At 43.4% G+C, this 16,775-nt stretch overlaps 1 protein-coding gene across 2 annotated transcripts in view; it reads right to left on the bottom strand.

Annotated features, from left to right (window-relative positions):
- Positions 1 to 10,888: 10,888 nt before the first annotated feature.
- The window catches only part of ANAPC10 (anaphase promoting complex subunit 10), a 49,920-nt gene continuing 44,033 nt past the window's right edge, over positions 10,889 to 16,775 (bottom strand). For both annotated transcript variants that reach the window (XM_015422928.1, XM_015422929.1), the window contains exon 7: positions 10,889 to 10,942. The gene's annotated coding sequence lies outside the window, so the exon portion shown is untranslated. The remainder of the gene's footprint in view (positions 10,943 to 16,775) is intronic.

Raw genomic sequence — 16,775 nt, 5'->3', positions numbered from 1 at the left:
GACCACTACATGCTTCTACCATGATAGGGTTCCCTCTTTACCATCAGGCAGGTTCATAATTTGTATCAATATTGGAAGTTGCTATTGATTTCTACTATGGGCAATGCATATAACATTTTCCCCAGATATATAGGAGAAAAAATGTGTACACTGCCATGTTTGAAATTACAGGTGTCTATTTTACAACAGCTTTGAAAGTAAATATATTCAAGAATTTAAGAACATTAGAACCTGCTGAATCAGACGAGTGGCACACCTAGTCCAGCATCCTGTCTCACACAATGGCCAGCCAGTTCCTTTGAGGGCCAACAACAGGGAATAGAGGCTAAGGCCCTCCCCTGATGCTGCCTCCCAGCTCTGGCATTCCAAAGTTTGATGTCCCTGTAAATGGAGGGTCCCTTTAGTCTCCCCTCCCCTCCATGAATCTGTCTAACCCACTTTTAAAGCCATCTATACTCATGGCCATCACTGAACCCAATGGGAGTGAATTCAACAGTTTAATTGCTCATGGGGTAAAGAGGTATTTCCTTTTGGCTATCCAAAACCTATTTCTCAACAACATCATTGGGCTCCTCTGTGCTCTCTCTATCCCCTTTCTCCACCCCATGCATACATTTAAAAACCTCTATCTTGTCTCTTCTTGGCTGTTTTTTTCCTAGACAAAAAAGTCCCACACTGCACAGCCTTTCCTCACAGGAAAGGTCCTCCAAGTCCCTGATCATCTTGATTGCCTTCCTTTGTCCTTTCTTCAACTCTGCAGGGTCCTTTTTGAGATGTGGGAACCCAGAAGTACACATGGTATTCCAAATGAGGCCACACCTGAACTCTATAAAGGGGCATTTTCTTTTCAATCCCTTTCCTAGTAATTCTAGGGTTGCCAAGTCGACTTACCTGCAAAGCGGGGGGGATTCCTAGCTCAGTCGGGAGTCTCCTTGCGCATGCGCGCCACGATGACATCACTGGAAGTGACGTCATCGCATCGTCCACGTTGGGGGCGGAGCACCGTGACTCGAGGGAAAACCATAGAGTTTTCCCTCGATTCACAGAGTGTCCCCCCCCCACAATGTGGCCAGCGTGATGATGTCACCTCCAGGTGACATCATCACACTGGGGACGCCCTCCGGCAGGGGGTGGAGTTCCCCCGGGGCCCAATCCGCCGCCGGCAGGTAACGGGCCTCCCAGGTGGGAATTTACCCACCCCCAGTGGGGGCTTGGCAAGCCTAAGTAATTCCTAAGATGGAATTTGCCTTTTTCTTGTGGTATGGGCAGGTTTTTCCCCCTGCAAAGAGATTGCATAAATGAAGGAAATTTGTCTTATATTACAAAGCCCTCAACCGTTGACCTAAACTGAAACCTGTGACCAGTAGCAAAAAGATGGTATCTATGAAAAATAGACGTCCATGCCTGGAACAGTCTGCTGGATCTACCCTTGAAAGCTCAGATTAGTATGGCAGAGGATGAAGAATACCTTGTAACTAGAACTTTGCTGGCTGGGTGCCGTAACAATAAAATTCATTGTAACTAGAATTCAGGGGCACTTGCATAAATGACTGGCAATGTCAATTTAAAATCCTTATTTTCATCCATTCTAACAGGTGAAGCAGCACTGTCAATTCTGCTGTGTTTTTAAAGAAAAGTAGCCTACTTCTTTTTGGAACTCCCAGGGGTTTTCTATCCATTGCTCATCAAATCCATCCAAGTTTGAAATGGGACATTTCCCCCAGTCTCCACTAGATCAAGTTAGGAGTGACATTAAATCCCTCTCTCAGATTTTGTCACCTTTCCTTGAGAACGTGCTCTGCAGAAGTAAAGAAAGAAAAAATTGAATACCCCACGGACATGCCTCCTTCAAGAAGCAGCAGTGCTAGAAGGGTTTTGTAGCAAAGCATTGCATCTCGTAACTTCTATCCATTGGCAGATGTGTGTATTTGTTTAAATATTTTATGTGGTTTTATTGCACTATAATACAGACCTAACCTTTGGCAGCTGCCAGTATGCTCATGTTTTAAAAATAATCTAATGCTCCAGCTATTTAGTAATTTAGTGTAGGACTTCCAACAGACTTATGCTGCACTACTTGAATCTTAAAAGCTGTTTGGGACACAAGGATGAGCAGATGGAACAGGAAGCACAGCTGACTGATACGCTTGTTCCTCATGCTGCCACAGAGGAATTTAAGCAGCAGGAATACAGCGTTGGAGCCCTGAAGATAGAGAGATGTGACAAATACCAGTACCATCCTAAGCAGAGTTACATCTTTCCAAGCTCACTGACAGCAATGGACTTAGAAGGGTGCAACTCTGCTTAGGATGGCATTGCTAGTCTTGCATAAACGTGAAAATTAGCATCCATTAAAACTTATGTGACAATATATTGATTTCAAGGTGCTAGAAGACTAGTCTGTTTTGTTTTTTTCTGAAACAGAGCAACATGGCTATCTAGTTTGGATCTAGAATTTGATTACCAGTCTGGGTAGAATGGCTGAATTCATGACCTGCTCTACATCCAGTCTAGCAGCCACTGGAGAAGGGTTTTGCTCAGTCATTGGCGTTCTCTAAGGCCCCCTTGATTTGACACAGACCTCTGCTACTCTCCCACATCTGATGAACAGGGTGGTGAGACATTCTTTGTTACTGCACCAGAGAGGAACTGAGCAGAGGGCATCGTGGACAAAATAAGATGATGACCTCCCTCAGCCTCAGTGCCTACAGGCCAAGCAGTCATTGCACTTCCATTGTAGTTGGCAAGGTAGACAATGTCTTGCTTCCTCCTGAACAAGGCCATGAACACAGCTGGTGGAGGAAGTCCCTGTTTATTCTAGACATTCCATCCAAGTTGACGTGCATGGTAAGGACACCCATCTTATCACCTTGTTTTTTTCAAGACAGAAACCAAATGCACATATTTTGATAGTTATCTATGTAGCAGGTTAATCTTTCTATGGTTGACCTGCATACTCTGTGTCTTGGTTTTTCCCTCAAATAAGAAAACAAGGGTTAAGTCATTCAACCAGTGGTTGTTCAAACAATTTTTTTTTCATATACATTAGTTTGTTATCTACTATTCCTCTTGGGAAGGACTTTTTGGCCTCAAATACTCCCCCCCCCCCCAATTTGAATAGATTGCCCTGACCAGAATCACTAAAAACAGTTCACTTATCTGGCATCTTCACTTTCTGAATCAGTCACCATTAAAGATGATTCCTTGATAATTCACAGCAGCATTACCAGGACCAGGCCTTGGTTCCTGCCGGAGCGCACTGGAGCACCGCTCCGCCAGGCAGGAGCCCAGGGGGTGGGCACATAAGCCCCGCCCCCTGCTCCAACCAGCCATCAGTTGGGCAACCGTGTGGGGGGGAAATGTTCCCCCGCCTCCCTGAGCCCCGGGGTGGTGGCCTTGGACTCGTAGGGGCAAATTCCACCTCATGTACGAGAGGTCATTCTGGCTCCCCCAGCTGTCCTTAGGGGCTCTTTAAAAAGTTATGGCCGCTGCTGCCACTTTTGGCAACAGCTGCAACCACCATGGGGAGGGGACTGCTGAGCTGCCCTCCCCGACTTTTTCAGGCTCTGCGCCAGAGCGCTGGGCCTGAAAAACAGACTGCAGAGCTGCCCGCCAGCCCTCCTTTTTCAGGCTCCGCACTAGAACGCCGGGCCTGAAAAAGGGCCAGCTGAATGTCAGTTTTGGCCCCATTATATCCTATGGGCCATTGAATTCAATGGCATAAACATAGGGTAACCTTTTCCCACCATAGAGAACAATGGAGGGGATGGGGGCAACCTGTTTGGGGGCCCGTAGAATTGGACCGTTCAATGTTCCTGAAACAGCGTGGGTATCTTGGGGAGAGGCTCCAGCAGCTACCCTGCAATTTTGGAGCCTCTCCCTCAAACCCCCTCTCCTCCAGCCCCCAGAATATACCCTATGTTTTCGCCATTGACTTCAATGGCCCGTAGGATATAATGGAGCCGAACTGCGGGAAGCCGGTTCAGAACAGAGAATCTGATTCGGCCCGCAGCAGCCTGAAAGGGGCCCCAATGGGCCATTTTTGGGGGTGCATTCGGTTCAGACGAAGAGAATGCACATCCCTCCAGCAGCTGGCTTGCTCAGGGTCTCTGTAGCCGCGGGGATCCTGAGCAAGCCAAGGGAAGGGAAGGTGGTTTAAACTGCCTCTCCTTCCCTCCAGCAGCCGGCTTGCTCGAGCTCCCCGAGCAAACCAAGGGAAGGGAAGGTGGCGGAGCAGCTGGAGACATTGAGCCTCAGCTCCACAAGTAATGAGCACTCGAGCCCCGCCCCCAGCAGCCCTCAGGCCGGAGCACCTGGAGCAGTCTTGGGAGGCAGATTGGCAAAAAGCAAAACCAAAAGCACAGGAACTCAAGAGAACTCCAGGAATGGAACCGGTTCCTCTTCCACAGCCCAAAATGCGACCCACGAACCCTGAGCTTGCTTTTTCTCATTTGCGAGTCTGGCCTCCGCACTCCTTTAACGAGGCAGCCCTGAATCTTGGGGCAGCGGGAGTTTCTTTGCATGCAGCTTGTGCGGCTGGCTGAGTGCCTCTTCTGCTTGCCCACCACTCACCTCTGCACCTCATCTTCTGCCAGGCATGGAGGAGCCCAGCTCGCCCAGGCCTCTTGCTGCCTTGGCCCTCTCATGCATGGATGAGTCCCCAAGGTTTGACTCTTCCTCTGGCGCTGGAGGTATTCGCCTCCTTCCCTCCTGCCTGCTATGGCTGCATAATTGTGAGAGATTTCTTAACATAGTGTTCCTGCCAGGGAAGTTGGGGACCCTGCCCATGAGTCTCCATTTCATCCTCACAACCACCCTGTGGGGTAGGTTAGGTAAAGAAGGGGAGATTTGGCCCGGGGTCACTCAGCCAGCAGAGTGAGAATACAAACCTGGGTCTCCCCACATCAATCTGTAATTCTGACCACTGTGCAGTGCTGCCTCTACTGATTTGTAATGTTCCAGAGGTGTTGTAATGTAATACTCAGTTTCTCAAACGAGTGTATGCCTGTCTGTCGGTCCACTTAGAAGTCTTGATCCTGGTTGTGTGGTGGGCTAGTTGTAGCAAATGGTAGGGAAGCTCAGTATTTCTGTATACAGTTGTAGGGGCTTTATTGCAATGTGCTATGGCCTGATATTATGTTCTTATTCCAGTGTGGGGGGTGTGTGGGGCAATGGAAGCTGAGTGATAGGGCCTCTCCAAGTGATTGCCAGAAGTGAGATGCGTCCTGGTCTTGTGTCTTACAGATAATCTTACAAATAGTCCTTTGCATTTATATCATGCTTTCAACTTTAAAAGGATCATAATGCTGATTGTGTGAACTTAGGCAAATCACGAGAGATAAAGCAGGAAGGGTTGCATCAGTGCTTAGTTTTTGTGGCCCTTTCTTACACGCCCAGGGAAATGCTGATCTCCACTTTGGGGCCAGGAACCAATTTTTCTCCAGGCCAGTTTGGCCCCCAGTGATCCCAGAGGTTTTTTAAATCATATTCAGGGTGTGGAACAGGGGTCACTGGGGTGTGGGGGGGTATTGGTGAATTTCCTGCATTGTGCAGGGGGTTGGACTAGCTGTCCCTAGAGGTCAGTCTATGATTCTGTGGGCACGCCAGCACCTCTGTCAGGCAGAAGCGCCTGAGATCCTCCCCCTCCCCTTTTCCTTTGCCCGACTTGGAGGCGAAGGGAAGGGAGAGGGGGGAAAGAATGGATCCCAGGTGCTTCTGCCTGTCAGAGGGGCTGGTGCACTCTTCCGGTGATGTCAGGGGGTGTGGCATATGCTAATAAGGTATGCTAATGAGCTCCTGCAGCTTTTTTTCTACGAAATGACCCCTGACTAGGACAAATAAGTGAGGCATAGTGATTGAATGCTGAGTTTCAATATCACCACCCAGGTACAAAGTTCACTGGGTGGCCACGGGTAAGTCACTTGTTGGCAGCCCAACATTCCTCACAGAGAAGTTATGAGGCTGAAGCATTTCTGAGTTCATGGAACAACGGGTGGGACCTAAATATAACAAACTGGTACTGCAGTTTCTGCAGGGCAACCTGACACCAAAAATTAAAAAATAACAAATCTATGGATATTTAAACAAAATATGCCTCACCTAGCAGCACAAGATTTCATGAAAGTATAACATTTCAAAATGTGATATGATGCTAGTTAAATGTTACAATCCTGATAGAAAAACTATGATAAGGAGTAAATTAATTTGATTGGGTATCCATTATACGCTCTCACTCCCACGCATTCATTGAAGGACTGTCAACCAGTTGGAAAAGTTAACAGCTACCAATACTTAATCACTATCAACTTTGAAGCACTTTGAATAAATAGCATAGATAGGACATGACTGTGCAGTACTTTCTCTTAATTCAAATGTTGTTTGTTGTTATCATTTATCAAGATGAAATTCTCTACAGGAAATGAAAGTATTAAAGAAATAAGTCTATGTGAGGAAACAGACAAATCTGATGAGGTGAGTTTGGAGGAAAAAAGCACAATAGCATCGTACAGTTCCTTTGATGATCTGCAATGCAATTCTAAACCATGTTAGTTTGGTGTAGTGGTTAAGTGCACGGACTCTAATCTGGGAGAACTGGGTTTGATTCCCCACTCCTCCACTTGCACCTGGCTGGACGACCTTGGGCAAGTCGTAGTTCTGATAAGAGCTGTCCTTGAAAAAGAGCAGTTTCTGTCAAGAGCTCTCTCAGCCCCACCTACCTCACAGGCAGTGTTCCCTCTAAGCTGAGTTAGTGTGAGTTAGCTCACAGTTTTTTCGCCTCCGGCTCACAGATTTTTGTCACAGCTCAGGGAGGATGGCTCCAGAGCAAACTGATTTATGCAGTAGCCAAATCGCTCGCTCACAACTTTTATGCCAGTAGCTCACAAAGCAGAATTTTTGCTCACAAGACTCCACGGCTTAGAGGGAACATTGCTCACAGGGTGTCTGTTGTGGGGAAGGGAAGGGAAAGGAGTTTGTAAGCCACTCTGAGACACCTTTGGGTAGTGAAGGGCAGGGTATAAATCCAATCTCTTCTTCTCTTCTTCTTTCTAAATCCACTGAAGTCCGTGGGCTTAAAGGAGTGTTTAGGACTGCACTGTTGGAAGAGATTTGTATGATCAGTTTCCTTCCATGTATTGACTTCTACTAATTAAATGACCAAAGTTTTTAGAAAGAAGAGACTGATCAGTTTCTATGACAGTTTCAAGTCAGCTCTGGCTAAAAGAGCCACTTCTTTGAAATTTAACCACAAAAATATCTGGATGTAAATAGTCTTCTGGAAACAGGATAAGGCTTTATCATAAAACCTTGAGCCGGTGACACTCAAATGTCATGATATGACAGTGGTCTGCACGTAAGAGATACCTCTCATTTGTTCCTGTTTCTCTCCATTAGTTTTTTTTTTAAAACCCTGCTACAGAGAAGTCACTGTACCTGTAAACCAAAACTGCATATATTGGTCAGACACAATGGGTCTTGAAGATCAAAAAGCCAATAGTGGGTCCCACTCCCTAAAAGTCTAGGTTAAAAAAAAAATTGTTTCAGTATGGGGAATGTGCTTTGCAAATCAGTCTGGGGAGGTACAATTTGAAATTTGTTTAAATTTTCCTCTTAAGAGACTATGGCATAGCATGGTAATGCCTGTTGCTCATAAAAGCAGGCAGTGGTGGCTCATACTGTTAACACATTTTCTTATCGGGGTGAAGAAAAGTAGCTTTAATGGTTTGAATGTTGGTTCAATACCTCCAGCAGCTACATTTATCTTCTACCCTTACAGTATGTTTAAGTTCAAGTATGAGGTAATTATTATGTGTTTGTAAAAGCAAAGATGTATGTTTAGCATTCAAGGATGGGCTGTTAGAAGCTTCCAGATATTCACATTGGGTGGTCCAATGCTAGTGTGGAATACTTATTTTTAACACCCTAGTAAACACAGTTAGCTGAACATAGAATTTGTCCCCCCAAAGCATATAACTGGGTGCTTTAGAAAAAAATGTATACATTTGTTATTACTTTTCATACTGAGGCTTCTTTGTCCCCCAAGATGTGATGCTTTTGGTAAGATGTGATGTTCTGGATAAGAAATCGTTAAGCCATTATTAAACATAATTTCACAATATTCCTCCGTTATATGTCATAGCACAGAACTGACAAAGTACACAGACTTTGGAAGTCTGATTTTAATATCCTGGTGCAGCCTAATGATCAGTTTGGTGTAGTGGTTAAGTGTGCGGACTCTAATCTGGGAGAACCGGGTTTGATTCCCCACTCCTCCACTTGCACCTGCTGATGTGACCTTGGGTCAGTCACAAGCTCTGGAACAGCTGTCCTTGAAAAAGAGCAGTTTGTGTCAGAGTTCTCTCAGCCCCACCAACCTCACAGGGTGTCTGTTGTGGGGAGGGGAAGGGAAAGGAGTTTGTAAGCCGCTCTGAGACTCCAAGTGAAGGGCGGGGTGTAAATCCAATCTCTTCTTCTTCTTCTTCTCTTCTAATGGTGTAACATAACATTATATTCTCACTGGATTTTCCTCCCCACAGCTGACAAACCTGCTGGCTTCTATGACATCTTTGGCCCTTATCTCATGCTTGCCATGTGCATGCGCACACAGAATGTAACCATCAAGGACTTGCTTCCTAACGCCATTACTCAATTTCAGTAATGGCAGTAGCCCATGCTTTCAGTAACACTGAGCCGTTTTATTTATAAACGTATTTATAAAACAGTATGCAAATCTGTTTGTGCCCTCCCACCACAATGAGAGGCAGAATAACAATAGATAGTTTTCAGACAGATTTCTGTATCTTCAGATGGATTCCGCGTTGGCCTTCTCTCATGCACAGTCATAGAAGTTCTAATCAGCTTTAATAGTCATTTGTTGACCAAGGATGAGTTTTTCCCAAGCTCTCCTAAATGTCTACCTTAGGCAATTTATTAGGTCTATGTGCTGTATTCTAATAGTCTCACATTCATCTAGAAGGAATGATCTTTTAATTTATAACACATTCTTCTTCCCTAAAGAACTGTCGGATCCAAGTTATCACTGTATCAAATTTACTACTTTTTCATTATTTAGCTCTTTTATCTCAGTAGATGTTTGCATGTACGGTAAATTCTACCCGTATTTCAAATTCTTCTGTTCGCTCCTTAACTAGCAGGCACCATGTAGATAGCTCCAAGTTATATCAAGCTCATTGCTTTTGCCCCTTCTGATTCTTAGGTGCGGGAAGAAGGAACGGCTGTACATGGTGCTTGACTTGCTCCAGACTGGAATGCTAGCTGGCTTTATTATAGTAGAGACTTCCCCCTGTGTGTGTAGATAGAGGTTAATAATCTCATTTATAATAAATTGAAAAGCCCTGTACACATATTACCCTGATCACATTACCCTGAGTACACCCTGCAAGTACACATGCTCATAAGACAGAGTGAAGGCATTTATAAGTTCAAAATGAAACGGGGACCCAGTTCCTGGATAAATACATGGTTCAAATCATATGCACATGCTGAATGTAATCTAAGGATTAGAGTGCAAATGCAAAGAAAAATAACACGTATACTGTATACAGATTACACACATGCTCATTGTAATATGCGTACAGGGCTAGGGTCTTCAGATTACACATATACAATAACTTTGATATTCCCATCAGTTAGCGAAGGGAAGGGGTTCAAGATTTTAATATTATATTTTTAAAACTTATTCCCCCCCAAACTCTATAATAGTGTGAAGAGAAAATGTTTAGACTAATCTACAAACATAGTAAGGTTATGCTCTGTAAACTTTGGCAAGTGCAGGGTTCTTAGTCTGAATACTATGCTTGTTTTCAGACTTAAATAATAAACAGTTTCTCCGTACATGCATTAAACTCACATTTTGTCAGACTTGGAAGTCAATTGAAGCCTCTGGTGGAATATGTACTGCATCTCTCCAATAGAAATAGGAAGAGGACCACACAAAATCGTCCCACCCATTTCCCTTCAATAAACAAACCTTCTGACCACAACAACTTGTCATTTCCTACTTATCAAAAATTGTCGGAAGCAGCTTCACTTCTAAATTTTTTGCTCCATTTGAGCCCCCATGCACCCAGTAAAGTCAGTTATGAATGAACATGATCCAGCCAAAGTTAATTATATTTAAAGTCTTATTGGTTTCAGTGGGAGATTTGTGCTTAGGGAATTTAAATTGTGTTTCATTCTGTCTGAATTGTGTCTAGGCAGTTTAATCTGCATAATTTATTGTATTTTAAATAGGTGCTGCTTGTTCTTACGGACACTTCACATATTATTTCCTATTTCCCCATTATTCTGTATAGCTTAACAAAAGACAATTACTTCCCTCAGTCACAAAATAAGCTGCAACACTATAGCAAGAGATTCAGAATTTTAGGATGTCAGTCAAATGTAGCAAGACCTTAGAGACATTTTGGCAAGTGCACTGGCACCACTGATTGGCAACGAAGCGGAAAAAATAAAAGAAGAGATGGATTTGGTCTATCGGGCCTATTCCAACTTTACAAGGAAAAATAAGTTGCCAGCAGAAGTGGTGGTGAAATTTTCAAAACAACGTCTCAGGGACCAGATTTTAAAGTCCACATCAGCATCACCCCTGAAAATTGGTGATCAACAGATCAAGATCTTGAAAGATGTTCCATTTGAAATCAGAATGAAGAGAAAGGAATATAAAGGATTGACCATCTTCCTCCAAAAACATCAAACGACCTATAAATGGTTGGTGCCCGAAGGACTGGTTTTCAAGTTTAAGGATAAAAGAGAAAGAATTGACTCCATCTTCAAAGCTCAAGACTTTCTGAAAAAGCATGCCGGTAAAGAAGAAAGTGCAGAACTGGCAAAATGGATGTCGACATTAAGCGTAGAAGACAGCAGCTCAGAGGGAGAGGTGAAAGACGAGGAAGAAGGAGGAGCCACGAGTTCAAAATATAACCTGAGAGGGAAAAGTGGGAAGAATTAAAGCCTAAAAACTTTTTACTTTGGAAGAGAAAACTGATACCAGAAGGACATTACTAATATACTAACTTTAACAATACTAGAAGAAAAGAAGAATCTTCGATGATGGAAGAAATTATGGACTCTCTGATCTGACTATAAAAAATTTAACAAATTAACATATTATTAACACCACTCACTCTTTTTCTTTGTCCCCCTATACACCCTACCCTATTTCTCTCTTTAAGCGAAATATCTCCCCTTTTTAGGGGAGCAAATAAAGCATATTTTAAAAAAAAATGTAGCAAGAACCGGCTAACGTACAATGTATTATTTATATCTTACAAAGTTTTATGTAATTTTTACGAAGACTGAAAGACCACTTATAAGAGAGAAAGCACACTCAGTCTCTCAGGGTACTTTTAGCAAAAAGTAATAAAAAGAGGAATTTTGTGCAGTTTTAATTTATGCACTTTTCCAAAAAATCATATCACACCCAGTATTTATGGCAACCCACAATGCCAAACATGTACTCATAATATCTGTGTCCCACTGCACAGATTTTTGAACCCATATTCGAAGGACAGGTTCAGAAAGAGACATATATATATCTGAAGAAGTGTTCGTGCACACGGAAGCTTATACCTAGAATAAAAGTTTGTTGGTCTTAAAGGTGCCACTGGACTCAAACTTTGTTCTACTTTATTTTTTCAGTGAGACTATCCTACCCAAAAACCTCCATATAGACAAGATCCCCAATGATGTAGATAAGAATGGTTTCTCCTCTATTTTCTCCAGCATATTTTAGGACAGTGTGTATATATATGTTGGATTTTATCCAGTTAAATGCCATCTAGTATAATAGAAGGCTGGTCTCATAGTTACAGATGTAGTTTTGAAAGGTGTAGACCATAACTTAGCCCATACATTGTCTTCAGATTCTTTTTGGACCGGGATTTTTGTCCATACATTTGATTAATTCTAGAGGTAATGGGGGGGGGGGAGTTGTACCCATCTTTGACCTACCAGTAGTTGAAAACTTGGTAAGATTTCTATCCTAATGGATTTTCGTTTTTAAGTTCACTAATTACAATTTGGACTTATAAGCATTGTTTGATCAGTTCTCACTTTTTCTTGGTTGGGAATTTTTCTTTTCCATTGTATCACGGAACTTATTGATATGATTGTCTTTCCGTACCTCAGTGTTTCCTTTCTGAGGTCCTAGTATAGTAAAACTGGTATTAAAAGCATGTATTGCTGAAATCTTTGGGGCCACGAATGTATCCCATATAAAAATCACAAAACAATATTTATTGAGCTCGTTCATTCTTCTTTAACCATCCCTAGTATTTCCCCCAAGGTATAAATCCCAGCTTTATCTTATTATATATATGAATGTCTTAATTGTCATATGTGTATGTCTCTTTCAAAAAGACAAGTAGTACTTTTTCACAAATAACAAGTTCTGAGGAAAGCGGTGTTACTATATAACTACAATATCGTATATCACCAAAATAATTATTTCCATTGTATTACAGCTACAGAAGGCAGCACTTATAAAGCCTTGTTTAACTGATTTTTTCATTGGATCAGTCTATGATTCAAAAGGAGGAGTCCAACTGATGGAAGCATCTGACATTACAAATGTTGAACAGTCACATATTTTTACATAGAAACACATAAAATAGAGTGGTTCCTCATTGGAACAGGCTTCCTTGGGAGGTGGTGGGCTCTCCTTCTTTGGAGGTTTTTCAAACAGAGGCTAGATGGCCATCTGACAGCAATGCTGATTTTGTGAACTTAGGCAGATCATGGAGGGTAGGAAGGGTTGCCTCAGTGTTTAGTTCTTGTGGCCCTTTCTTACATACCCAAGGAAAAGCTGATTGCCACTTTGGGATCAGGAAGCAATTTTTCTCCAGGCCGATTTGGCCAGGGATCCTAGAGGTTTTTTGTCATCTTCTGGTAGGGTTCCCAAATCCCCCTGGGGGGCGGATTTCCCCCCGCTTTCAAGACCCGACTTCCGCCCCATGCGGAATCGGGCCCGGGGGAACCCCACCCCGCGCGCATCACCCGGAAGTGACATCACACGCTGGGGGCGGGGCCACGCCATTTGAGGGGAATGGAACAGTGGTCACTGCGGGTGTGGGGGGGGAGGTATTTGTGAATTTCCTGCCTTGTGCGGGGGGTTGGACTAGATGACCCTGGAGGTCCCTTCCAACTCTATGATTCTGATTATATGATACTATGAAATACCACCCATGTGCTTGCTCTCTCTTTGAATGTTAACTTGCTATCTGTCTTCAACTTAGAAATATGAATGGTTAGCTGTGTCTTCAAAATTTGCAGAGCACCTGATTTTATCTCTTGAAGATGAGACTTGGTAGCAGTTATCACACCCTCTAGTAAATGTTTAAGCAGTCCATCTCTGTTTTACACAACTTATGTCCTTTTCTTATTCCCAAGACTGCATGTACCAGTATGTGAGTGCCAGCAATGCCAGTATGTGTTAGCGCTAATGCCCAGGGACAGGTTTACCTTACTCTATGCCAGCATTTGAAAGAGCTGTGAGTTTTCCTTAAGCTCAGATCTCCTGGCTGATTGTCAGTAAACCTATGCCAGCTGCGCCAGCCAATGAAAGCTTATAGGAAAAATAAATTTGTCATAGGAAAAGTACAGAAATATGATTGCTTTCATGCAGGATTACAGTAAGAAGATTGTTAGACTAAATTTTACTAATGCTTTAAAAAATATCTTGCCAAATTAGATTTTGGTCAATTAAAATATAAGTGCTTGGGCCTTTCCACAAGGAAGAAATTTCTGTTTTGAAGAAAATAATGATGGGATTTAAATATATGTTTACCCAGATCCAGGCACTGTAAAACCATTTTGCTCTGTTACCCGAACAAGGTAAAAAAATATGATGTTAACACTCTAGAATAATTTGAACTCTGGAATAGAGATGGGCATGAACCATGTCACAAACCTAATTTCATCAAGAATATCACCCACTTCGTGGTTTGTGAGCTGTCATGCAATCACACCTGCAATGAATCTCCCATGAACCTCCATGGTTTTTATAGAGATTCATGCGGATTTGTGTTGGTGGTTCACTGATAATTGTCAAAGCAACAGGGGGATGGACTTCTGCAGCCCTTTTGCAGCCCTAGAAACAGCAACAGTGGCCCTCCAAACACCAAACAAAAGTGGCCCTTGTGGGACATGGGGAGGAGGAAGCATGAAGGAGCTGAGTTTGGGGGTGGAAGGAGATGAGGGAGAGGCAGAGGAGGGGTGCATGCTGGCAGTGCAGGAGAGAGGAGGCAGACATCTAAGGCTTGAGGGAGAAAGCGGAAGGTGATCTTTTTGGAACAGTGGCAGGGACTTTGGGAAACCAGCCTGCTGGGTAGTCAGATGGAGGCCAGCAGATGAAGCCAGGCCAAAAAGGGGGACCCCAGAAGGCCTGGAAGTCGAGGGTTGCAGGGTTGGAAGGATAAAGGGAGAGTTCTCCTTTCGATAAAAGCAGCAGGAGTTCTGGGAAACTGGCCCATGGGGCAGTCAGAGGGAGGCCAGCAGACGAAGCCAGGCCAAAAAGGAGGGCGCCAGGAGGCCCAAAAGTCAAGAGTCTCAGGGGCAGAAGGAAAAGGAGGGGTGATTCTCCTTTTGATATAAGTGGTGAGAATTCCAGGAAACTGGCCCATGGGGCACTCAGAGGGAGGCCAGCAGATGAGGCCAGGCCAAAAAGGGGCACCCCAGGAGGCCCAGAAGTCGAGGGTCACAGGGTCAGAACAGAAAAGAGGGAATCTCCCTTTGATAGGAGAGTCAGCTGGAGACTCGCTGCAAGTTTGGCGTCTCTAGCCCACAGGGGGGCCATTCTACTACATCACAAACCTCATGAAATGAACAAATTCAGTAAACGGGAAGGTTCGTGGGGTCTCACGAACCGGGATAAACCTCCATTTTCCTGGTTCATGCCCATCACTACTCTGGAATGTTAAAATCAGGTTTTAAAGACTTTCTTGCTTCAGGGCAGCCGGCACTCAGCCCGGGGGTCGCCACCCCACTAGACCAGTATCCAGAAAAGCCCCCTGCCAAACCTTCACTGCTGGAAATGGTTTGAGACTATGGAATAGTCTTAGAAAGTCCTGGGACAGAGGAGCGAGCAACAAACGCTTCCCTCTGTCGATCTGCTGGTATAACCCCCATTGAGGGTAATGAGATTTGCAAGAGGCCATATTCAGGGATACATTTGCTTAGGGTGGAGCTTCTTATATTCCAGCACAGGACAATTACATTACCCTTTAGCTTTAGCCACTGGTGGACCTCCTGATGGCACCTGGTATTTTTGGCCACTGTGTGACAGTGTTGGACTGGATGGGCCTTTGGCCTGAACCAACATTGGCATCTCTTATGTTTTTAAGAGTAATAAATATATGCTCTCAGCCAAATATAAGGCTTATATGGCCTCCCTTTACCAAATGTTACATATTTTATGCACAGGGAAAATACTCATTTGTGTTTAAGCAATCTGTGCTATTCCAGAGATTTTCCCTCACATTTAGACATTTTAGCTATCCTCTGACTGTTTGTACACCAGCTGGGGATGGGCATGAACCAGAAAAATGCAGTTCAGTGCGTGGTTCATGGCATGCCCTGCCTGCAAACCACATATCATGAACTTTTAGCTGTCTCACAAACTAGTTTGGTTCATGTGGTTTGTTAGGTGGTAGAATGGGCCCCAGCATGCTAGAGACACCAAACTTGCAAGGGAATCTCTGACTAACTCTCCTCTACCTGCCCTCCAGGTTTGGTGAGGATTGGATTTATGGGGTCCAAGTTACTACATGCACTCAAATTTGGAGGGCATGTGGAGGAGCATCTCAGATTCTCTTGCTGGGGATCTGGTTACCTTCATAAATAATATAGGGGGCCAAATGTAGGTTTTCAGTGTGTGTGTGTGGGGGGGGGGTTGGCAAAAATTGCTCCCTACACTCTTTACCAAAGAAAGTGCCATTATGCCAGTGGAAAAGCACCTTTGGATCCAACTCTGTTTCTTTTCTTCAGGTTCCTTTGAGTTTTGCTTAATTTCAATACTTGGAAATTCAAATTACAGCCTGAGTTACTTAAAACAGACTGCACAAATCAGAGGCATATTTACCGTTTATTTAGCAATAATGGATTACTCCACAAACTCTGAGATCTGGAACCAAAGTCCCTCCAGACTGAATAGAAACGGGGTCTATTGTTGCAGTCTGGGTTACCGTCTATTCATTAAATAGTTATTGTCAAACAACTTCATTTAACTTGTCCAACAGAGACATGCAAAAGAGGATTAAGTGAGACACAGTAAAGTAAGATTTAAATTGCGTAAATAACATTAAAAAGCACTGCATTGCTGCCTATTGTCTTATTTTCTGGCTACATTTAGTATGCGGAGGAAGAGGGGGGACTCTGAATCACTAAAGAATATTCAAGGGGAAATGGGTCATAATAGGGCCATATATTGTGATAGCATTAAAAGACGAAGGTTGTTTTGCTTGTACATGAATAAACTACTTGGGTGGCAGAAGGTACTTGGCTTCCTAGAAAACCTCATGTGTATATTAGCAGCTTGGTGCAATGGAGTATTTTAATGCCATATTTACTAAGACACTTAATCTATTTTGTGAAGGTGAAGAGATCAAGTGCATTTCTGCTAAATCTATCATACAAGGAGTTCATGATGGCCTTTGCATCTATATAGCTCTCTCAATTAGTAGATAACCACCTTACTAATTAAAAAAATTATAAATACAAGTAATCATTGAAAAAATTATAAATACAAGTAATCATTGAAA

The sequence above is a fragment of the Gekko japonicus genome, unplaced genomic scaffold (assembly GCF_001447785.1).
Source record: "Gekko japonicus isolate JY-2015 unplaced genomic scaffold, Gekko_japonicus_V1.1 scaffold110, whole genome shotgun sequence".
In the NCBI taxonomy this organism is placed as follows: domain Eukaryota; kingdom Metazoa; phylum Chordata; class Lepidosauria; order Squamata; family Gekkonidae; genus Gekko; species Gekko japonicus.
The sequence above is the reverse complement of the archived record's forward strand: the minus strand, read 5'-3'. Positions and strand labels throughout refer to the sequence as shown.